Source organism: Rhineura floridana, chromosome 10 (assembly GCF_030035675.1).
Source record: "Rhineura floridana isolate rRhiFlo1 chromosome 10, rRhiFlo1.hap2, whole genome shotgun sequence".
NCBI lineage: Eukaryota > Metazoa > Chordata > Lepidosauria > Squamata > Rhineuridae > Rhineura > Rhineura floridana.
This window is the reverse complement of record NC_084489.1, coordinates 30654967-30680065: the sequence shown is the minus strand read 5'-3', so window position 1 is coordinate 30680065 and position 25099 is coordinate 30654967. Positions and strand designations below refer to the sequence as shown.

General features: G+C 37.1%; 1 protein-coding gene across 13 annotated transcripts in view; it reads right to left on the bottom strand.

Annotated features, from left to right (window-relative positions):
* The window catches only part of THRB (thyroid hormone receptor beta), a 382718-nt gene that overhangs the window by 291493 nt on the left and 66126 nt on the right, over positions 1–25099 (bottom strand). The window lies entirely within an intron of this gene.

The following is a 25099-nucleotide window of genomic DNA, read 5'->3' as shown; positions in this document are numbered from 1 at the left end:
CCCTAGTATAGAAAAATCTGATGATAGCTTTTCAGATTCATCAGATTTTTCTATACTAGGGGAGGTCGCTATATTCCTGCGGCACTAAAAATTCTTAGACTTTTAGTATTTTGAAGTATTGAAGTATTTTGTGCTGCTAAAATTGCAGCCCCTATATGGGAGGACCACGAAAGAGAGGAACAAAAGGTAATTCCAAGACATTTAAATTTCTTTACTTGTTGGGACTTCCCGGAAGTGAGTGCTCAGCTGGTGACTGTCTCTGAGAGATCTCTGCCTCAGAGGAAGCTTTTTTCAGGTTAAAAGCCAGTTAAAAGGAAACTTTGACTGGCTTAAATGTTCTCCAAGGTATAGGAGAACCGATCAGATTCTCCACAAGACTTCGTTGAGCTGTCGGCGGCTGGAATTGATCAGGAAATTCCTGAGATAAGAAGGCATGCCGATCGGCTGAAGACGGAGTCAGGACTTCCATGCAAGCTGTACTGGGATAAAGCGAAGCGTTTTTTTTCCTTTTAAAAAAAACGTCCTTAACCAGCGAGCCTACTTCTGTCTAAATCTTATCATTTGGCTTAAATTACTACAATAAAAGGGATTTGTTTACGAATCAGCAACTGAGAAACCTGGGTGAGTCATACTTTTTCTCTTTTAAATATAATTAAGGAAGAAAGAAAATGTAAACAACTTATATATTTTTTTTTACGACAAAAAGCTGGCCTGAATTTGGAGCTTTAAAGTTTAAAAACGGATGAGAGGTAATTATTATTTGATGGAAATATATTTTGGACTATTTTTCTCCTTGGACTATTTTTTTTTGGACGAATCTGCTGTTCGTATATGTTACTAATCGCTTGGTGTTGGCTGTACTGGGAACCAGGATTGTTTTGCATTCTTGGACGTAGATAAGAACTGTGTTGTGCTGGCTGGACTATAATAACAGGCCTGGAATATTAACTCTTTTGTTGGTGGAGGAAAAAAAAAAGAAATAGACTGCCTCTAGGTTTTGGAACAGTGGTTAATATCAGAAATTAAAGGCTTCTTTTGAAAATGACAACTAAAAAAGCAACTAGGGCCCAGGAGCGAAGAGGTTCTATTGACCCACAGGAAGGGGCTATACCCCCAGATATGTTTCAAAAAATAATGGAAGGGATTAATGCTATAAAACAGGAAATGAAAACTGAATTGATAGATATAAAAGACTATATTAAAACACAAGTGGATGAGATTAAAGGGACAATTGGGCAAATAAAGGAGGATGCAAAAAATACTAAAGAAAAGGTACAAATCTTGGAGAATAGAACAGATATATTAAATCTGGAATTAGAAAAAAACTTGGACTATTTGGCTGTGACTGAAATGAGAAATAAAGAGCATTGTTTGAGATTCCGTGCAATCCCTGAGGAAATAGGTGAAGACATTAGAGATAAAATTGTTAATGCTTTAGTAAAATTTCTGGATTTGAATGAAGATCGGATGGAATTTGAAATAGACAAAGTGTACAGAATTAATTCCAGATATGCAACAATGAAAAAAATTCCAAGAGATGTGCTTGTTCATTTTATAAAAAAGACGACCAGAGATATGGTATTACAGCAACACTTTAAAAATACCTTTAAAGTTGATGGTAAGGAAATACTGGTGATGAAAGAAATTCCTGTTAGACTTCTACGTAAGAGAAAAGAATATGCTTTCCTTACAGAAAAACTTAAGCAATGCAAAATTCAATTTAGATGGGATGTTCCAGAAGGAGTGATCTTTACATTCAGACAACAGAAATATAGATTGAATACTGTTCAAAAAGCAAGGGACTTCTTGAGAAAAGTTTTAAAAGATATGGAAGAAGATAAACTCAAAGATATGGATATAATTCCTGGGAAACAAAGTCAACAAGGATACGCAGAGGAGGGGAAGGAAGATGATGGATTAAAAGGAGCATCAGGCACATTTTAAAATACACGCTTAAAGATGGATTACAAATATCTAACTTGGAATATAAATGGAGCCAACACGGCGCAGAAGAGAAAGAAAGTGTTTCATTATTTGAAAAAATTAAAATTGGATATAATTTGTTTACAAGAAACTCATATTAAGAAGAAAGATTCCAAATATTTGATTTGTAAAAATTTGGGTGAAGAATTTATTTCAGCTGGACCAAAAAAAAAAAATGGAGTTGTTCTCTACATTAACCCACAATTGCTTCCTAAATTGGTATTACTGGATGATAGTGGTAGATTTGTGGGGGTTGAAATTACTTTACAGGGTACAAACATTTTGATAGTGGGTATTTATGCTCCCAATGAAGATAAAACAAGGTTTTACACAGGACTTATGGAAAAATTGTCAGAGTTTTCATATGATCATTGGTGCGTCATGGGTGATTGGAATGGGGTAATCTCACCAAAAATTGATAGGCTTTCTGAAAAAAATATCAAAGAGACACAGGGTAAATTACCGAAGATTTGCTTTGAACTGATGGAACATTTAGAATTGGTGGATACCTGGAGATATATAAATGATAACGCAAAGGAATTTACTTATTTTTCAGAAAGACACAAAACATTCTCGAGGATTGATATGATTTGGATGTCTAAAATTTTAGCGAAGGATATTTTTAAAATGGATATATTACCAAAAACTTTTTCGGACCACAATCCTGTGATATTAACCTTAAAAAAAAAAAATCTTGGATTTAGATGGAGACTAAATGAATCTTTACTTCAGAATGACAAAGTAGTACAAGAATGTAAGAAGAAATTAAAAGAGTTTTTTGAACATAATTTACATAAAGGAACAAGTGAAAATATCGTTTGGGATACAAGTAAGGCATTTATGAGGGGATATTTTATTAAATGTAACTCTGAATTAAAAAAAAAGAAACAACAGAAAATGCAATTAATTTTGGAAGAAATAAAACAAAAAGAGGAAGAATTGAAAAAGAATCCAACTAAAGTTTCTATTGTAAATCAAATTAAAATGTTACAGAAACAAGTGTCAATGTTGACAGTTAGAGAAATTGAAAGGAAACTAAATTTTGCTAAACAAAGGACTTTTGAATTTGCAAATAAACCTGGGAAATGGTTAGCATATAAATTAAGAAAAGAACGTCAAAAAATATTATTTTAAAGATACAAGAAGGAGATGAGACGCTGACAGATAATGTAAAAATCAAAAAGATTTTTCATCAATATTATTCAACATTGTACAAGTGTCAGGAAATTCCATCTGAAAAAATAGAAGAGTATATATCTAAACAGAATTTGCCTAAAATTACAGATTTTCAGAGACAAGCTATTAATGGCCCTATTACGTCAAGAGAGATATCTGAAGCTATAAACAAAATTAAATTAGGAAAGGCGCCAGGACCAGATGGGTTATCTGCAATGTATTATAAATGTTTGGAGGAAGAACTCTTGCTACCTTTACAGTCTACAATGAATTTTATTCTGCAAGAGGGAAAGATACCGGATAGTTGGAAAAATGCTAATATAACATTAATACCTAAAGAGGAGCAAGATTTAACTAAAACAAAAAATTATCGGCCAATATCTCTATTGAATAATGACTATAAAATTTTTACAATGATCTTGGCAGAAAGATTGAAAATAATATTGCAACAATTTATTCAGGAAGATCAATCAGGGTTTTTACCTAAAAGACAATTACGTGACAACGTCAGGAATGTCTTGAATGTCTTGGAATATTTAGAACAACGAAATGATAAACAAGCAGCTTTGATTTTTTTAGATGCTGAAAAAGCATTTGATAATTTGAATTGGAAATTTATGTTTCAGGTTTTGGAGCAAATGGATTTTGGAGACAATTTTATAAAATGGATTAGATCGATTTATACATCTCAGAAGGCCCAGATAATTGTTAACGGAGATTTAACGGATTCATGTGAAATACAAAAGGGTACAAGACAGGGATGTCCATTATCTCCCCTTTTATTTATTCTGGTCTTAGAAGTGCTGCTTAGAGATATAAGGCAAGATAAAAGGATTTCGGGATTAAAGATAAAAAAAGAAGAATATAAATTGAGAGCATTTGCTGATGATTTGATAATTGTACTAGAAAACCCTTTGGAAGGAATTCATATATTGATGGACAAATTAAAAGAATTTGGACCGTTAGCAGGATTTAAGATCAACAATCAAAAAACAAAGATGTTGGTGAAAAATTTAACTTTAAGGGAACAGAAAGAGTTAATGGACAAGACAGATTTTACAATAGAAAAAAGTTGAAATATTTAGGTATCATTATGACAAATAAAAACTCAAAGTTGTTTCATAATAATTATGAAAAATTATGGACAGAGATCAAGAAAGACTTGCTAAGATGGGATAAACTACAACTGTCATTAATGGGTAGAATATCTGTGATAAAAATGAATGTATTACCGAGAATGATGTTTTTGTTTCAAACAATACCTGTAATATCCTCTGATTTACCTTTTAAACAATGGCAAAAAGATATCTCTAAATTTGTATGGCAAGGAAAAAAACCAAGAGTTAAATTTAAACTACTACAAGATGCCAAAGAAAGAGGAGGACTGGGATTACCAAATCTGAGACTTTATTTTGCTGCCTGCTGTTTAGTCTGGATAAAGGAATGGATTTTATTGAGGAATAAAAGACTATTGGATTTGGAGGGCCATAATTTGAAGTGGGGATGGCATGGATATCTATGGTATGACAAAGTAAAAGTAAATGTAGACTTTAACAATCATTTTATAAGACGTCCTCTGTTGAAAATATGGAATAGATACAAACCAAGGTTTTATTCGAAAATACCATTATGTGTCTCAAGTCAAGAAGCGTTTTATAGAAGAGAAATGACTGGAAAAGAGAAATGGTTAACTTATCAAGAACTATTAGAAAATGTACATGGAGAATATACAATGAAAGAGAGAGAACAACTGACAAAGGAAGGATATAGTTTTCAATGGTTTGCCTATTTACAATTGTTAGAAAGATATAAAATGGACAAGAAAATGTATGGGTTTGAAATAAGTAAATCTGATTTTGAAATAGGATTGTGTACAAATGATGAAAATATAATTGCGAAAATGTATAAACTCTTATTGAAAATGGATATGGAGGAAGAACAAGTAAAAGAGTGTATGGTAAAGTGGGCAAAAAATTTTGGTCATAACATACAAATGGATCAATGGGAAAATATGTGGAAAAAAGGTTTGAAATTTACACTATGCTATAATCTTAAAGAAAATTTTTATAAAATGATGTACCGTTGGTACATGACTCCAGAAAAGTTGCCAAAAATGTATAGTAATGTTTCTAATGTTTGTTGGAAATGTAAACAACAAGAAGGATCATTTTATCATATGTGGTGGTTATGTAAAAAGGCAAAATCATTTTGGGCACAGATAGGTAGGAAGATGCAAAAAATTCTAAAGATAAATATTCAGTCAAAACCAGAATTTTTTTTATTGGGTTTTATGGATAAACAAATAGAAAAGAAATATGGAAGAATAATATTATATATGATTACGGCAGCAAGATTATTATATGCACAAAAGTGGAAAATGGAATCAATACCAACAATGGAAGAATGGCTATTGAAATTAATGGATTTAGTAGAAATGGACAAATTGACATGTTTACTTAGAGAAAAATCGACAGATACATTTCTTAAGGAATGGAAGCCTCTCTTAGACTTTTTGTTGAAAGATCAAAATAAAATGATGATACTGGGATTTGACGATTAATTAAGACAGCCCACGGAGAAAAGGGATTCTGTATGTATACATTAAGGGACAGGTTTGATGTATATTATATACTTATAGCTGATCTGCGACAAATCGGAAGTCAACTATTTTGTTTTTATTTTTTGTTGATGTATTGCTATGTTTTTTTGACTTTGTTTTGTTTGTCTTTTGAAAAATTTGAATAAAAATTATTAAAAAAAAAAAATTCTTTACTTGTTCAGTTGTTTGGCCTTTAAGTTTCCAATTAATTTTCATTAACCTATGGGAAAAGATCATTATTTTAGATTTTGTGAAATTTATGGTAAGAAGGTTTTTTTTGCAGTAACTCATAAATACATGAAGGAGGCGCTTTAATCCAATTTCTGAGAAGGACAACAAGACCGTGTCGTCCGCATATAACAGAATGGGACATCTTACATCTGCAATTTTTGGCGAGTGGAATTTGTTTGAACAGCAATTTATACTTAAATCATTGATAAAAAGATTGAATAAGGTGGGGGCCAAAACACACCCCTGTCTAACTCCAATATCTACTGGAATAGGGCGCGTCAGGTCACCATTTAACCCGTGACGAACCCGGATTGATGTAGATTGATATAGCCTACTAATTAAAAATAAGAGGCGTTTGTCTATTGAGGTCTTACTTAATTTGATCCATAACAGGTCTCTCGGGACTGTATCAAACACCGTCTTAAGGTCCATAAAGGCTACAAATAGGCCCCTCTTTTTCCCACTCATATATTTTTCCGCCAGATACCTTAGTATTAGGCAGTGATCGATGGTAGATCTATTTTTGCAGAAGCCAGCCTGTTTTTGTCCCAAAATTTTTTCTTCTAACCAGGATTGTAATCTGGAATTTAGAAGACTTGCATAGGTTTTACCCACAACTGAAAGAAGGCAGATGGGCCTATAGTTTTCTGGGTCACCCCTTTCACCCTTTTTATAAAGTGGAATAACCACCGCCTCTAACCAAGAGACGGGAATTTTTCCAGACAAATTTATAAGAGTAAAAAGAGAGGCTAGCAATGGTGCCCACCATGCTATATTGACTTTTAGCATTTCTGATATTATCGAGTCAGACCCTGGGGCCTTTCCATTTTTAAGAGTATTTATTAAGGCAGAAACGTCTGCTTGTGTTACTGGGGGCCATTTTGGTAAAAAGTTTGGATCAAATGAAAGAGAAGACCAGCAAGAATTTTCACTATTTCTTGCAAACTGTCGTGAAAAGTGATTCTCCCAAATATCAGGGGGGATGGTACATTGCACAGGTGTGGATAGACCAAGGGCGTTTGTGACTAGCCCCCAAAAGAGTGTAGAGTCATTGTTTAAAGAAGCGTTAACAGTGACCAATCATTTCGCAATGCTTGTTTCTTTTTATAGTTAAGTAGTTGTTTATACCTTTTTTTGGCTAAATAATATTCAGAGGGAAGAGCTTTTTCTTCACTTTTCCGATAGTTTAAATAAATATTTTTTAAATGATGCTTGGACTTCCTACATTCCTCATTGTACCAGCTTGGATACATATTGGTTTTTTGACGAGGACGATTTGGTACTTTTAAAATCTCCACTAGAGCAGAGGATAGAGAGGGATATTCAAATAAAACTTCCAAAATCTCCTTTGACTCTGTTATACGAGATTTAAAATGCAGACCTCTCGGAGAAGTTAGAAATTTTTCCAATTTGGCCATGGTATATTTGTTTCAGCGCACTCTCTTATAAATAAAGTTGGATGGTATATTGGTTTGCAAATGGTTTGTGGTCAGGCAAATTCTCCTGTCTATATAAAGCTCGAATATTAAAGGGAGATGGTCACTTTCTAGCCTATTGCCGACTAAGAAGTTTTGAATATGTGTGAATAGAGGGAAAGATATCAACACATAGTCCACCACACTGCTGCCATGTCCTGAAATGAAAGTGAACTCTGCAAGAGGATCTGCTTCTTTGTGTCCATTGACTATTACTAAATTTAATCGGGCCACAAATTGTACTAAACATATACCGGCAAAGTTTATTTTCTGATCTTTAGAGATTCTTACATGTTTCGGGATTACATTTATATTATCCAATTCACCCCATAGATACGATGCTGCCAGAATATCATTTGTTGGACCTATTCTGGCATTTAAATCTCCCATAATTATTAAGTGAGCTTTTGGATAAAGTTGTTCTAAGCTTATGACATAGTTTTCCAGCATTTGCCAGAATAATAATATGTCATCCTGTTTAGGGGTGGGCGAGATATAGACATTTATTATTAGGATGGAAAATAGATTTAATTCTATAAGGGTTGAAATGGCTATGTTATTGCAAGGGGGAAACTTCTTTATTTTTACACCCAAAGCTGTAGATAACAAAATTGCCAGACCAGCCTTTGGTCTGCCCCTGCTCTTTGCTGGTATGGCAGGGAGTTCTAAAGTTATAAAGTCTTTTAAGTAGATGTTATTTACCGACCAGGTTTCTTGCAAACAGATCACATCGCCGGTCCTCAAAAACTCGACACACTCTGGACAATTTAATTTGGAAGCCCAACCGGCTACATTCCAAGAGAGAAATTTGACCTGGGAGAAATTTGAAACAATTTTACCATTGTGAAAAGAGTGACATATATCGTTTGAGCTATATTTTGCTTTCTTTAAATGCCGAGTTTCTACATTCTTAGGAAATTCAGTGTCAAGATTCTGTGGTAAAGAGGGTGATATCGTAGGTTGTCAAGGTAATACAGCGTTTTCATGTATTATTGCTTCACAAGAGAAGCTAGGTCTACATACATTTGAAAAGCCTGTTTGTATTTTGGTCGAAGAATCCATACAGTATACTAATGTAACATTAGAAGGAGAACCCAGTTCATCCAACTCCAAATATCTTGAACCAGTCCTTTTAGCTCTTAGTTTATTTAAAAGGTTCTGAAGTTTATTTATGACCTCCGTCTGTTCATTATCAGCAAAAGTGGAGAAGTTATTTATTAATTCTTCCTCACCTTCACATGAGAAGTCAAAAAGACCCTCATCATCATTGTCTCTAGGTATCAAAACATGGGGGTGAGATGGAACTTCAACAGATGAAACTGAGAGGGAAGTATTTATCTCATCAATGATAATTAGTTCAGAACAGATTGAATTTGTTGGCTCTGAACTACATTCTACCTGTGACGTAGAAGACAGATATTCTGCCTTGTTAGCCGCTTTTAACTCAGAAGATAATAAAGGGTTTATTATTTGAGTTGAATGTTTTTGAGAGGATTTATCAGCCTTTGCTGAACTAAAAATTGGGACTTTTTTTATAAGTAATGGTAAAGGTTTGGCTATATTAGTAAAGTGTCTCTGGACCTGTATTTTATATCTGCTAAGAAGGTTTCTATTTTCCAAAATCTGAGCTACCATCTCAGAGGATTTAAGAGTAAGAAGAACAGATAAATTCAATGACGAATTATGGAGATACTTCATCTGTCAAATTCAGTTCTCTCAGTTTCTCATTCCAATCTTAAATTCAGTTCTCCACGTTCTCCACATTTTAAATTTCTCCAGGATTTGAGTGCAAATTTCTAATAAACACATTCTTGTAGGCAGTGCTGATGTACACATTTTTGCAAGCCGTTCCTTGTCACATGATGCATTTTCACTCAGATTTCATTTTTATGCACACTGTCCCCTAATATATACATTTTCATAAATATTGGTTGGTGATGAACTCCATAGCAAAATTTGAATAAGCGTGAATTTTGAAGGATGGCTGTGTTTTGGTTCTCATATTGTTTTGGAAAGTGCAAATTTGATAGATTCGGCTTGATTCAACTAGTGATGCTATTGGGGCAAGACTGCATTGCCCTGTTTAGCAGAAGAGCACCCAAATGTAGCATAGCTGGCTTATCTTACCAAATTTTGAAGGAGGATAAATCTATCAATAGCTATTAGCCACAATGTCTGTGTTCTGCCTCCAGTGTTGGAGCAATGTCTCTCTGAATACCAGTTGCTGGGAAACACAAGTGGCAAGAATGCTGTTGCAGCCTTCCCATAAATATATGGTTGGCCACTGCGAGAACAGGATACTGGACTAGATAGACCTTTGGACTGATTAATTAGGGCTCTTCTTATATTCTTATGAAGTGAAGTAGTAAATACATAGTACTATCTAAAGAGGGAGGGCCTGAAAAGGCCAAAAGATCAGAGACTAAAATAAACTAAATGTCCGACTGTTGTTCACAATCTTTGATTGCATCATTAGGCAGAGGACAAGTTTTTCTTTAATCTGACTCTTTTATGGTCATGAGACAAATTCAGCAGGCACAGCTTTCCTGGCAGCAAAAACAACAAAGAGGCTTGTGGCTCCTAAAGTCTAATAGATTTATTGTGGTATTAGTGTTCATTACATGGAAAACCATCATACATCCAGCATCATTGTTGTTGTTTTTCTGCTACAATGGATACCTCTCTGGAAGTTCTTTCCTAGCAGAGAAATGCTGTGATAGGACAACTTCACCCCTTTAGTTTCTTCCTGCTGTCTAGCTATTGAAGGCATGGAGCCAGGCAAAGCTTCACATAACATACCACATTCCCAGCCTCCCCAGCCTCTTCAGCATAAAAGAGTATATTTTTAAACCACCGATAAGAATACCGGAGTGTTGAGATGATGCTGAAGGCCTGTGGCTCAATCATCTGTATGAGACATGAACAGTGATCTCATGGCAGAAGAATGCAGGGAAGTGCAGCTCCAGGACTTCTTACAAAGGAGGAGTGATCAGGTAATCTGCTGGCTGCTATGGCTCCTAGTCCATTGTTGGAAGCCATATTCCTCTGAATACCAGTTTCTGGGAATTACAGATGGGGAGAGTGCTGTTGCGCTGAGATTCTTCTTGCAGGCTTCCCATAGGCATCTGGTTAGCTACTGGGAGAACAGAATGTTGGACTAGATGGGCCTTTGGCCTGATTCAGTAGGCTCTTATGTACTTAAGACAATTCAAGGACAAGGACAAGGACAAGGACGAGGTCATGATGAGGTTTTCAAGTTTGTTTCTGATAGATTAGCATAGAGAAAATCAGAGGATGAACAAGCAGAGGGTGTATGCCTCTTCCCTTTTCTTTAATGGGGTCAAGCCAGTGTGGTGTAGTGGTTAAGGTGCTGGACTACGACCTGGGAGACCAGGGTTCAAATCCCCACACAGCCATGAAGCTCACTGGGTGACCTTGGGCCAGTCACTGCCTCTCAGTCTGAGAGAGAGGCAATGGTAAACCCCCTCTGAATACCGCTTACCATGAAAACCCTATTTATAGGGTCGCCATAAGTCGGAACCGACTTGAAGGCAGTCCATACATACATTACCTCATACTAGCAGTTTAAATGGTAACACTTCTTTTAATATTGTTTGCATTTCTACTTAAAAGCTAAAGATCCTTTGTTAAAGCTCAGTATATTTTCCAAGTTGAACCTATGCAATCAAAAGTAAGCACCACTCAATTCAATGGGTCTTAATGCGAGGAAGCTACACATAGGATTACAGTCATGTTGATCCTAATAAACTGGTATTATGTTACATTCTCTTGCTTGAGGTGGGGCAGGGTGTATAATAAACATATAATAAGCAAAGACTGGTTTTGGGGGGATCAGGAGTTGTTGCACAAGAGCAGCAAATAAACTTTAATTGTGCAATCTGAATGTGCTGTTATGTGATTTAATCTCACCTGACAATAGCTTGGAAGCACCCTTGACAAAAATCAAAGGCTGCTGGATAGGTTTCATTTAGAATTCTAAATTTGTGTGAAAAGTAATGTTACTAGGCAACAGTGTGTGCATAACTTTCAAATTATCCTTACATGTGTCACCTCTTATAGGAATATTCAGAGCTGCAGTTGTAGAACATTTTCCTGTCTACATCATAAAACCTACTGGTTATATACATAGGCAGCTGACTTATACCGAGCCACACCATTGGTCTATCTAGCTTAGTATTGTGACAGACAACAGCTGTCCAGGATCTCAGAAAGGAGTTTTTCCCAGCCCTACCTGGAGATACCAAGGACTGGATATAGGATACCACTTTACCACTGGGCTCTGGTCCTTCATTAATTGCTAGGCTTCCAGATGCATGGAAGCTGTTTCTATGTGTCAGGTCACAACTGGGGAAGTCCTCATCAGAGGAAGATCAGGAGGCTCTGGCCTTAGACCCAGCCATTGGTCAGGTTCCAGCGAGGCTGCGTGTGTGAGGAGCTAGGGTCCTGCAACAAGGCTGAGGAAGGACTGGCTGCACCTAGGGTGAGTTCAGCCTCTGAAATCAAGGCTGAATGGGTCCCAAGCCCAAGAGAGAGATGTCACCTCAAACGCCAGTTGGAGACCCAGCCCATCCGGAGAAGTGCATGACTGCAGGCAAGGTCTCCCTGGGAGTAAAGATGGTTGATAGGAGTCGGCTGAGGTTGGCATTGTAGTTCTAGCAGCTCCAGCTCAAAAAGCCAGTGATAGGCTGGAACTGCTGCTGGTACAACATCTATGTAACAGCTCTTTATCTGGCCTGTTTGCTGATCTCCTGTTGATTCCAGACCAGACCTGACCATGGATTATCATGAACCTGCCTCTTGACTTGCCCTTGCCTTGCTTTGCCCACAGACTACTTGGACCCTGACCTATAGACTGCAGTGACGTTGCCTCTTGCCTGGTCCCTTTGTTGTGGACTGTGCTTGTTTGGACTCTGACTTTGGACTGGCCCTGGATACTTCCTTGGTGTTACCCACATTGGAGTTGTTGCTGGGAAGCCTCTTGCTTCCTCAGGAACTTAGTGAGAACAGGACAGTGTATTTTTGTATATTTTCTTTATTAATTCAAAATTATACAGCCAGACTAGAAAGTGCAGGGCTGGCACCAAAGGGTGGCCAGGTTGGGCCCTGGCCAAGGGCCCCTCCTTAGGGTGTGGGGGTAACAATCCCCTTCCATGATCCTCAACAGGGTTGACTCCCGACCCTGCTACAGATCGGAAAGACAGAACTCCTAGACCCCCACCCAGACTGTGTGGGCCTGCGGTGCCTAGCCATTCCACCTACCTCTCCTCCCTTTCTGTGAATGCCCTGTGGGCTGCATGCACACCTGCCATCAACCAAGATGGCAGCAGAGGCTTCTCTAAGGGGCAGATGCCCCTACTACCATCTTGATTGATGGCAGGCATGTGTGTGCACGCAGTGTAGCATGCATGCATGCCATCAACAAAGATGGCAGCAGGACCATCAGCCTTTTAGAGAAGTCTCCGCCGCCATCTTGGCTGATGGCAGCTACCTGCATGCCCAGCAGAGAAGAGAGAGGAAAGGTAGGTGGAGTGATCCCACACGGTCTGTAGGGGGGGCTGGGAGCAGGGGGGCTGGGGCAGGCTGGCGCCCAAAGGCCCAGTCACACCTGGTGCAGGCCCTGATAAAATATAACCAAAAAAATCAGAAAACAACTATTAGACAGATCATAATGAAAGTGCAAATGAGAACAAAAAGGAGTACAGACTTCCACCCAAAAACTGCAAGCAGAAAATAAGAGATGAAAAATAAAATAAAATCCCCCATTAAAACATGAAGACCAACAATAAAACAATTATTTAAATACATCAAAAACAGGAAACCAGCTAAGGGAAGTGTTAGATGGTTGGATGACAAGGGAGTTAAAGGTGTGCTACAATATAACAAGACTGCAGAAAAGGTGAGTGAATTCTTTGCATTTGTCTTCACTGCTGAAGATGTAGGACCCATGCCTAACCTGACTATCAGGAATGAAGTCTGAATAACTGAGGCAATCAGCGGTGACAAGATATGAAGTTCTAAGTATTATTGCTAAATTAAAAAATCAGTAAAACACTGGATCCAGATGGTATCCAGTTGAGAGTTCCTAAAGCACTCAGTTGTGAAATTGCTGATATTCTAACAAAAAGATGTAACTTGTTCTTTGTATCAGAGGGCTGGAAAGCAGCCAGTGTAACAGTTATTTTAAAGAGGGATCCAGTGAGTGATTAAAAAAAATCCTGATCCCATACTCGGGTGGTGTTGGAACTGGCAGTAACTGCTCAAGAAAGCGATCTTGGGGTTGTGGTGGAGAACGCAATGAAAACACTGACCCAGTGTGTGGCAACTAGGGATGCTAAATTGGACTTAGTACCAGATATCGACATAATCAACAATCCACTGTCTTTTCAGACCAGCATTGATTTCTTGCGGTGGGTTGCAGCTGTCATCAACACGTTTTTTAAAAAAATTCGCTCCAAATTTTATGTTGTTATATTCGAAATTGACTTTCCTCTAAGCTGATGCATTCTTAACTGCTGTCTAGGTGATAACCATCACCATTTACATCCATTAACCTCCCTCCTATTTTGGCGATCATCTGTCTAATTGATATGTAAATAGAAAAATGTGGAGCAGTATAAGCATTTTCATAACCACATTAGTGAAAATTATCTTCTTTTTTGCTTAAAAGAATTAGAGGGTTGGCAATTGCAAAAGCAAATGAGAGGGGGGAAAGGGTGGATCAGCAACAAAAGCTGGCCTCTTAGAATTCAAGTGGATCGGAACTAGGCAGCGAACCCCATCCCTAGTGGCAACTGTGAAAAAAGGTGAATTTCACAGTGTGAAATAAAACTGCCAGTATTGTAATGCCTTTATACAATTTTATGGTGCAACCAGACTTGGACTATTCTGTATAGTTCTGGTCACCATTTCTCAAAACAGTATATTTAGTGCTGAAAAAGTACAGTAAAAGGCAACCAAAGTTATCAGGGGGTTGGAACAATCCCACTATGAATAAAGGTTGCAATGTTGAGCACATTTTAGTTTAGAAAAAAAGGTGCATAACAGAAGACATGATGGAGATGTATAAAGTTATTCATAGTGTAGAGATAGCAGGGTCATCGGCTGAACCCAAATGGAAGGAAATTCAGTACAGACAAAAGGAAGTGCGGCACATAGTTAAACTATGGCATTTGCTACCACAATATGTAGTGATGGCCACCAACTTGGATGGATGTAAAAGGAGTTTAGAGGGTGGATGTAAAAGGATTTTTGGAGGATAAAGCTATCAATGGCTGCTAGTTGTGATAGCTATATGCAACATCCATCTTCAGAGCCAACATGTCTGGGTTGCTGGGAACAACAGTGGGAGATGGCTAGATTGTGGAGTGCCACAAGGCTCGATTCTTGCCCCAATGCTCTTTAACGTCTATATAAGACCGCTAGGTGATTTTATTCGGAGCGTGGGCCTACAATTTCACCAATATGCAGATGACACCCAAATTTACCTCTCCTTTAAATCTTCCCCACAGGCGGCTGTCACACAACTGACCAAAGGGCTGGAATTAATAGGGGAATGGATGTCTAGGAATAAATTGTGATTAAATCCTGAGAAAACTGAAATCCTCTTGGTAGGTGATCGGTCTAATTTAGGGATAACTCAAGTGACTTTTAACCAAGTCACAGTTCCCTTGAGTGATCAAGTCCGCAGTCTAGGTGTCATCTTAGACTCTCAGTTGACCATGGAGGCCCAGATAGCGGCGGTAAGCCAATCCGCACTTTATCACTTGTCCCTGATTTGAAAAATCTGTCCATTTCTCCCTAAGCATCTACTACAGACTGTAGTAAGTGCCCTGGCTCTCTCCCGTTTGGACTATTGTAATGCCCTGTATGTAGGTTTACCCTTGAGAACTATGCGTAAACTTCAACTCGTTCAGAATGCGGCGGCACATCTTATCAAGGGCTGCCATTGGAGAGATCACATCACTCCAATCCTCCTGGAACTTCATTGGCTCCCGATTGTGTCAAGGGTGAAGTTTAAAATATTGGTCATAACTTACAAATCCTTTACCGATGCTGGTCCATGTTACTTGAAGAATAGACTTTCTCTTCTTGGAGAAGGTGGTCGCACTAGATCTTCAGCTGCTAGATTTCTTGTTGTTCCTTCAATTAGAGTGGCTAAATTAGCCGGCACTAGGTCTAAAGCCTTCTCTATTGCAGCTCCCTTACTATGGAATACCTTGCCAGTTTCTATTCGTCTAGCTCCATCACTTTTGTGTTTTCGGAAGCAGCTGAAGACCTGACTTTTTGATTAGGTGGGTGGAGAAATTTATCAGAGCTGTGTAGTTAAAGGTGTGGACTGGTCTTTTGTTTTCTGTGATTTAATTTGATTTAATTGACTGTTTTGTATTTTGTGTTTTGACATGTATTTGTATGATATTTTTACTGTACGTCGCCTAGAGTGACAGGATTTTACCTGCCAGATAGGCGTCTAATAAATTTTAGATAATACTAATACTAATAATTACATTCACCTCCTGCTTTGGGGCTCCTCATAGGCACCGAGTTGTCCACTGTGGGAAACAGGATGCTGGATAGGGTTGCCAGGTCTCCAGTTTTCATCCAGAGACTCCAGATTTTGGGGGTCCTCTCCAGGTGAGTCACCCCAATCTCCAGACTCTTAGCTTTCATTAAAAAAAAAGTTTCTAGGTGGTCTGGTTCAAGAGATATACACCAAAATGTCAGCCCCCCCAAAAAAATTATGTTAGAACCAGCTGCTCTAGCCCTCGTCCTTTCAGGTTTTTAGTCAATAAGTAAAGTCAAGGTTGTGATTGACAAGGGATTTGTTGACCTACAGGCAATAAGTAAAACCCATTGCAAGTTCTAAAAACAGTTTCCTTTTCCTGCTTGTCTGCACATTAGGAATCCAGTAAATTTATAGCTTTCAGCAGCATAAAGAGTACTTTCTCTGTGCAAGAGATCTGAATATATTGGGACTTGTTTCTGAGTAAACATGCATAGGATTGCAAAACAGCTTATAGTGGCATGATTCTGAATTTTGGGTTGGGTAAGTGAATTTTCTTATCACTGAATTGTAGTCCTGTGCACGCTTCCCTATTTGAGTAAGTCCCACTGAATACATTGGGACTTGCTCCTGAGTAAACATGCATAGGATTGCACTATAAATATCTTTACAAGTTGTATAAATAATAAACATCTTTGACATTCTTGCTTATGTAAATATTTCTTCATACTATTTCTCAATATGTATCTGATTTCACACTACGGTTGTACGTTATTATTTCCTCTACATTTAAGTGTGCCCTGCTTCCTTGGGGTGGTCATGGTCCCTCTCTGTTGTTTTCACCCTGAGGGGCAGATTAGGCTGAGAGATGGTGAGAAGCCAAACATTTTTGGTTTACATACTTGCTCTGGTCCCATTGAGTACGTTAATGCGAGGTATTACTGTATTGATTTTTTTTTTTACAGTAAAGCAGTATGTAAATGTTTTAAATAAAATACATAAATAAATTTCAGAGTCATTGTGGCACTTGGGAACAAAGGAATCTGCCTTATACCGACTCAGGCCATTTGGTACTATCTAGCTCAGTACTGATAACATGGACTGGCATTAACTCTCAAGGATTCCAGGCGATAGTCTTTTCTAAAGATTGGATTTTAGAACTTTGCATGCAAAGCATGTGCCCTATCACTGAACTACAGCTCTTCCCCTGTTTATAAAAGTATCTTTTAAAATTATTCTTTTCAATTCACGAATGAATGCACAGCATACCTAGAGCAGATCTACATCATTCATTTAAAGAACATTAAACACACATTTGAAGCACATGAATCCCACCACAGAATCATGGAAACTGTAGTTTGTTAAGGGTGATGGGAACTATAACTGTGAGGGGGAAACTACACTTCCCAGGATTCTTTGGGGGAAGTCATGCACTTTAAATGTGAGCTGGATATGCTTTAAATGTATTATGTGGATCTGCATTACTTCATAAACTTTAACTGCATATAAATCATTTTAATTAATTTTTAAAATGGAAATCAGCTACAACATTGACTCGGTGATCATGGGCTTCTCACCATCTCTCAGCCTAATCTGCCCCTCAGGGTGAAAACAACAGAGAGGGACCATGACCACCCCAAGGAAGCAGGGCACACTTAAATGTAAACATTTACATACTGCTTTACTGTAAAAAAAAAAATCAATACAGTAATACCTCGCATTAACGTACTCAATGGGACCAGAGCGAGTATGTAAACCAAAAATGTCCTTAAAGTGAAGCACTACCTTTTAAAACTTTTTTTTTACCTCTCCTTCATGCGGAGCCTCAAAGCCCTACGCTAAAGCCTCTGCTGCTGTGCTGCCGCACCTCTCAGCTAATCGCGATCCCGCCTCCCAGCTGATTTGTGGTGGCACGATCGTGTCTATTTCCGCCCCGTGCTCTAAAGCCTCTGCTGCTGCGCTGCTGCGCCTCCCAGCTGATCGCAATCGCACCTCCCAGCTGATTTGCTGTGGCGCGATCGCATCTATTTCCACCCCCAAGCGCTAAAGCCTCTGCTGCTGTGCTGCGTTTCTGGAGAAATACAGGCATATGGAGCATGTACGTTATAGTGAGGCTATGTTAAGTGAAGCGACATTAAGCAGGGTATGCCTCTAAAGAGTTTACAGAAGGGAATAAAATAAAATTATTGGCAAAACCAGTGAAAAACAGGCATTTAAAAACATTCAAAATAATAAAACCAACAGAGTTAAAAACAGATAAAAAACACAATAGCTTCTACATGACTGGGTAGGCTTGCTTAAACAAAAAATGTTTTTAGCAGGTGCCAAAAATAATACAAGGAAGTTCAACAGGTAAAGAGTTCCAAAGTGTAGGTACTGCCACCTGAAAGGACCGATTTCTTACAAGAGCAGAACAAGTACTATGTGGCACCCATAACATGGAAAGCACATCTTGAACTTGGCCTGGTAGCAAATTGACAACCAGTGCACATTTCAGAACAGAGGTATTGTGTGCTGACAGGATCTCACTCATGTCAGTAATCCTGCTGCAGTTTTCTGCACTAACTGCAGCCCCCAGGTCAGCATGTGTGACCTTGGCTGACTGGCTGCTAGGTTTTTTTAGTTTTAGTATTTGGCTAGGAATCCTGACTGGTTGTGGGATGCTGAGTTTTCTGCCTTACTCATAGGAATCTTGTTGTGGTTGGTATGGTATTGCATTTAAGAAATCATCACTGCTTTTTCTTTTTCTTTTTCCATTTGCCTTTCATTTACCTCTGACCTCATTCCCTTACATCCATATAAGCAGCAACATTGGTTCCATGTGCTCACCTCATCCCCCTTAAAGCCACTGATGATGGATCTTGTCATTTGCATGATGGTTTGTTTCTTGCCCAAAAGGGAATTCACATACTGGGAAGTGTGGTTTCAATTGATGTTGTTCCCAAACTACTGCCTGTAAAGGTAGACCAAATCATGTGTGTTTTCTCTCTGTCTACTATTATTCAGTGGAACGGTGTTGGCAGTCAAAGTGAGTTTATAGCAGCCCACAGAGTAGGCAGGAAATAGTAGAGAATTCTTACTCTTACTCATTTCTCAAACCTCTCTCTGCAGTGAAGGGTCAAGTCTGTAAAGACGTTTGGAGCAGCCACATTAAAAGGCAGGCAGGGCATTCCAGACATGGAGTCGACAACCTTGCTTTGATATAGATATCTTTGCAGAGGATCCTAGTCAACCCTTACCAACAACACAATCCTAACCATATCTACTCTGAAGTAAGTCCTGTTGAATTGTATGGGGCTTAGTCCCTTAGTAAATTTTAGAATTGCAGCCTTCAGGGCATCCATCTTTACTTCTGAGTGCTCCCATCTAACATCTCCACAATACTAGGCTCCCTACGTCCTACAATGGCCTTCTGGTGACTGGTCTGGCCTGAGAATACTTAAACCCTTGCCAGAAGCAAGTAAGCTAGGTTCAATGTTACCTATCCAGGCTCCCTAAGCACTTCAGCTGGACCTGAGTACACCCTCATTTAGCTAAGATCTTAATTTCCAATCAGAGAAAAAAAATTAGTGGTATGCTCCAAGCAACTGTGGTTGATGCTTAATGTATCATGCTTAATGACATCACTAGGGCCCACCAAGTGACATCATTGGGGCTTGCTCCTGAAATCTCAGGGTCTGGGATACTTCTGACCTGGCAACCCTAATGCTAGACTACATAGGCTTTTGGTCTTATCCAGCAGGGCTCTTTTCAGTACAATACAAAAGCACAGCAGTCACTGTGAACTCATGTATAAGCCCTTTCCCAGCTCTCAGTGATTGCTGTGTCTTTGTAGTATACTGACTAGGACCAGGGAGACCTGGGTTGAAATTCCCACTCAGTCACTAAACTCGCATTGGATAGCCTTGGTCCAGACAGTCACTCTCTCACAGGGCTACTGGGGGATTACATGTTGGAATAAGCAAGCTTGCATGGCCTTTAATAGAGAGTTGTCCCGACTTCCTGGAAGGGGTGCTCTGCTGGTGGTTGCCTCTGAGTGAGCTCTGTCTCAGAGGAAGCTTTTTTCAGTTAAAAACCAGTCAAGAGGAATTTTTGACTGGTGTAAATGTTCTCCAAGACAAAGGTGAACCGAAGAGATTATCCACGGAACTTCGTTGAGCTGTAGATAGCTGGAATTGATCAGGAATCCCCTGAGATAAGAAGGCTTATCTAGCAGCGGAAGACGAAGTCAGGACTTCCAGCAAGCTGTGCTGAAAAAAAGCGACACGTTTTTTTTTCTTAAAAACGTTCTATAACGAGCGAGCCTCCTTCTGTCTAAATCTTATCATTTGGTTTAAATTACTACAGTAAAAGAGACTTGTTTACGAATCAGCAATTGAAAAACCTGGGTGTGTCACACTTTTTTCCTTTTATATAAAATTAAAGAAGAAAGAAAATTTAAAGAACTTAATTTATAGCTTAATGACAAAAAGCTGGCTTGAATTTGGAATTGTAAAGATTAAAACGGATGAGAGGCAACTTATCCGATAAGATGATTTGATTATTTGAAGGAAATATATCTGAGACTATTCTTTTTCTTTTTTCTTTTGGACTATTCTCTTTGGACGAATCTGCTGTTCGTGTATGTTACTGACGGCTGGGTGCTGTGAACCAAACTTGTTTTGCATTCCTGGACGTGCAGGAGATAAGAACTGTGCTGGCTAGATCATATTAACAGGCCTGGAATATTAACTCTTTTGTTGTTGGGGGGAAAAAAAGAAACAGACTGCCTCTAGATTTGGGAACATTGGTTAATAGCAGAAACTAAAGGTTTTTTTTTTCAAGAATGACAACTAGGAAAGCAGCTAAGGCCCTGAAGCGAAGAGGTTCAACTGATGCACAGGAAGGGGCTGTCTCCCTAGACATGTTCCAGAAAATAATGGATGGGATTAATGATCTTAAACAAGATCTCAAACAAGAGATGAAACAGGATAGACAAGAAATTAAAGATGAATTTGGCAAAATGAAGATGGAATTGAAAGATATAAAAGATCATATCAAAATAGAAGTGGATGAGATTAAAGGCACAATTGGGCAAGTAACACAGGAAGTAAAAAATGTTAAAGGAAAGGTGCAAACCTTGGAGAATAGAACAGATATATTAAATATGGAATTGGAAAAAAACTTGGACCATATCGCTGTGATGGAATTGAGAGATAAAGAATATTGTTTGAGATTTCGTGCAATTCCTGAAGAAATAGGTGAAGATATCAGAGATAAAATGGTTAATGCTCTGGTAAAATTTTTGGATTGGAATAAAGATCTGATGGAATTTGAAATAGATAAAGTTTATAGAATCAATTCAAGATATGCAACAATGAAAAAAATCCCAAGAGATGTGCTTGTGCATTTTGTAAAAAAGAGGACCAGAGATATGGTATTACAACAACACTTCAATAATATCTTTAAAATCGATGGCAAGGAAATACTGGCGATGAAAGAAATCCCTATTAGACTTTTACGCAAGAGAAAAGAATATGCTTTCTTTACAGAAAAACTTAAACAATGTAAAATTCAATTTAGGTGGGATGTTCCAGAAGGAGTGATTTTTACATTCAGACAACAAAAATATCGATTGAATACAGTTCAAAAAGCAAGGCATTTTTTGAGAAAAGCTTCAAAAGACATGGAAGAAGACAAACTCAAAGACATGGATATAATTCCTGGGAAACAAAGTCAACAGGAACATGCAGAGGAGGGAAAGGAAGATGATGGATTAAAGGGAGCATCAGGTACTTTTTAAAATACATGCTTAAAGATGGATTACAAATATCTAACTTGGAATATAAATGGAGCCAACACGGCGCAGAAGAGAAAGAAAGTGTTTCATTATTTGAAAAAATTAAAATTGGATATAATTTGTTTACAAGAAGCCCATATCAAGAAGAAAGATTCTAAATATTTGATCTGTAAAAATTTGGGTGAAGAATTTATTTTGGCTGGATCAAAAAAAATGGTGTTGTTCTTTATATTAATCCACAATTGTTTCCTAAATTGATATTATTGGATGATAGTGGTAGATTTGTGGGGGTTGAAATTACTTTACAGGGTACAAAAATTCTGATAGTGGGCATTTATGCCCCCAATGAAGATAAAACAAGGTTTTACACAGGACTCATGGAAAAATTGTCAGAGTTTTCATATGATCATTGGTGTGTTATGGGTGATTGGAATGGAGTAATTTTACCAAAAATGGACAGACTTTCTGAGAAAGATATTAAAGAGACACAGGGTAAATTACCGAAGATTTGTTTTGAATTGATGGAAAATCTAGAATTGGTGGATGCTTGGAGACATAGAAATGACAATGCAAAGGAATTTACTTATTTTTCAGAAAGACATAAAACATTTTTGAGGATTGATATGATTTGGATGTCTAAAAATCTAGTGAAAGACATTTCCAAAATGGATATACTACCAAAAACCTTTTCGGATCACAATCCAGTGATATTGACTTTCAAAAAAAAAAAATCTTGGATTTAGATGGAGACTAAATGAATCTTTATTACAGAATGATAAAATAGTGCAAGAATGTAAGAAGAAATTAAAAGAGTTTTTTGAACACAATTTACATAAAGGAACAGATGAAAATATTGTTTGGGATACAAGTAAAGCATTTATGAGGGGATATTTTATTAAATGTAACTCTGAATTAAAAAAGAAGAAACAACAGAAAATGCAATTAATCTTGGAAGAAATAAAACAAAAAGAGGAAGAATTGAAAAAGAATCCAACTAAAGTTTCTATCGTAAATCAAATTAAAATGTTACAGAAACAAGTGTCAATGTTGACAGTTAGAGAAATTGAAAGGAAATTAAACTTTGCTAAACAAAGGACTTTTGAATTTGCAAATAAACCGGGGAAATGGTTAGCATATAAATTAAGAAAAGAACGACAAAAAAATCTTATTTTAAAGATACAAGAAGGAGATGAGATGTTGACAGACAATGTAAAAATCCAGAGGGTTTTTCATCAATATTATTCAACTTTGTACAAGCGTCAGGAAATTCCTTCTGAAAAAATAGAAGAGTATATATCTAAACACAATTTGCCTAAAATTACAGATTTTCAAAGACAAGCTATTAATGGTCCTATTACGTCAAGAGAAATATCTGAAGCTATAAGTAAAATTAAATTGGGAAAGGCGCCAGGACCAGATGGGTTATCTGCAATGTATTATAAATGTTTGGAGGAAGAACTCTTGCTACCTTTACAGTATACAATGAATTTTATTCTGCAAGAGGGAAAGATACCGGATAGTTGGAAAAATGCCAATATAACATTAATACCTAAAGAGGAGCAGGACCTAACCAAAACAAAAAATTACCGGCCGATATCTTTATTGAATAATGACTATAAAATTTTTACAACGATTTTGGCAGAAAGAATGAAAATAATATTGCAACAATTTATTCAGGAAGATCAAGCGGGGTTTCTACCTAAAAGACAATTACGTGACAATGTCAGGAATGTTTTGAATGTATTGGAATATTTAGAACAACGAAATGATAAACAAGCAGCTTTGATCTTCTTAGATGCTGAGAAAGCATTTGACAATTTGAATTGGAAATTTATGTTTAAGGTCTTGGAACAAATGGATTTTGGAGAAAACTTTATAAAATGGATCAGATCTATTTATACATCTTAGAAGGCACAGATAATTGTTAATGGGGGGTTAACGGACTCATGTGAAATACAAAAGGGTACAAGACAGGGATGTCCATTATCTCCTCTTTTATTTATCTTGGTCTTGGAAGTGCTGCTTAGAGATATAAGGCAAGATAAAAGGATCTCGGGAATAAAGATAAAAAAGAGGAATATAAATTGAGAGCATTTGCTGATGATTTGATAATTGTATTAGAAAACCCTTTGGAAGGAATTAATGTATTGATGGATAAATTAAAAGAATTTGGACCGTTAGCAGGATTTAAGATCAACAATTAAAAAACAAAGATGTTGGTGAAAAATTTATCTTCAATGGAACAAAAAAAGTCGATGGACAAGACAGATTTTAAAATAGAGGAAAAGTTGAAATATTTAGGTATTATTATGACAAATAAAAATTCAAAGTTGTTTCATAATAATTATGAAAAACTATGGACAGAGATTAAGAAAGACTTGCTAAAATGGGATAAATTACAATTGTCATTAATGGGCAGAATATCCGTGATAAAAATGAATGTATTGCCGAGAATGATGTTTTTGTTTCAAACAATACCTGTAATATCCTCTGATTTATCTTTTAAACAATGGCAAAAAGATATTTCTAAATTTGTTTGGCAGGGAAAAAAACCAAGAGTTAAATTTAAATTATTACAAGACGCCAAAGAAAGAGGAGGGCTGGGATTACCAAATTTGAGGCTTTATTATGCTGCCTGTTGTTTAGTCTGGATAAAGGAATGGTTATTACTGAGGAATAAAAGACTATTGGATTTGGAGGGCCATAACCTGAAATGGGGATGGCATGGATATCTATGGTATGATAAAGTAAAAGTTAATGTGGATTTTAATAATCATTTTATAAGACGTCCTCTGTTGAAAATATGGAATAGATATAAACCAAGATTTTACTCGAAAATACCATTATGTGTCTCAAGTCAAGAAGCATTTTATAGAAGAGAAATGGCTGGAAAAGAGAAATGGTTAACTTATCAAGAACTTTTAGAAAATGTACATGGAGAATATATAATGAAAGAGAGAGAACAACTGATAAAGGAAGGATATAGTTCTCAATGGTTTGCCTATTTACAATTGTTAGAGAGATATAAAATGGATAAGAAAATGTATGGGTTTGAAATAAGTAAATCTGATTTTGAAATACGTTTGTGTACAAATGATGAAAATACAATTGCGAAAATGTATAAACTCTTGCTGAAAATGGATATGGAAGAAGAACAAGTAAAAGAGTGTATGGTAAAGTGGGCAAAAAATTTTGGTTATAATATACAAATGGATCAATGGGAAAATATGTGGAAAAAAGGCTTGAGATTTACATTATGCTATAATCTTAAAGAAAATTTCTATAAAATGATGTATCGTTGGTACATGACTCCTGAAAAGTTGTCAAAAATGTAT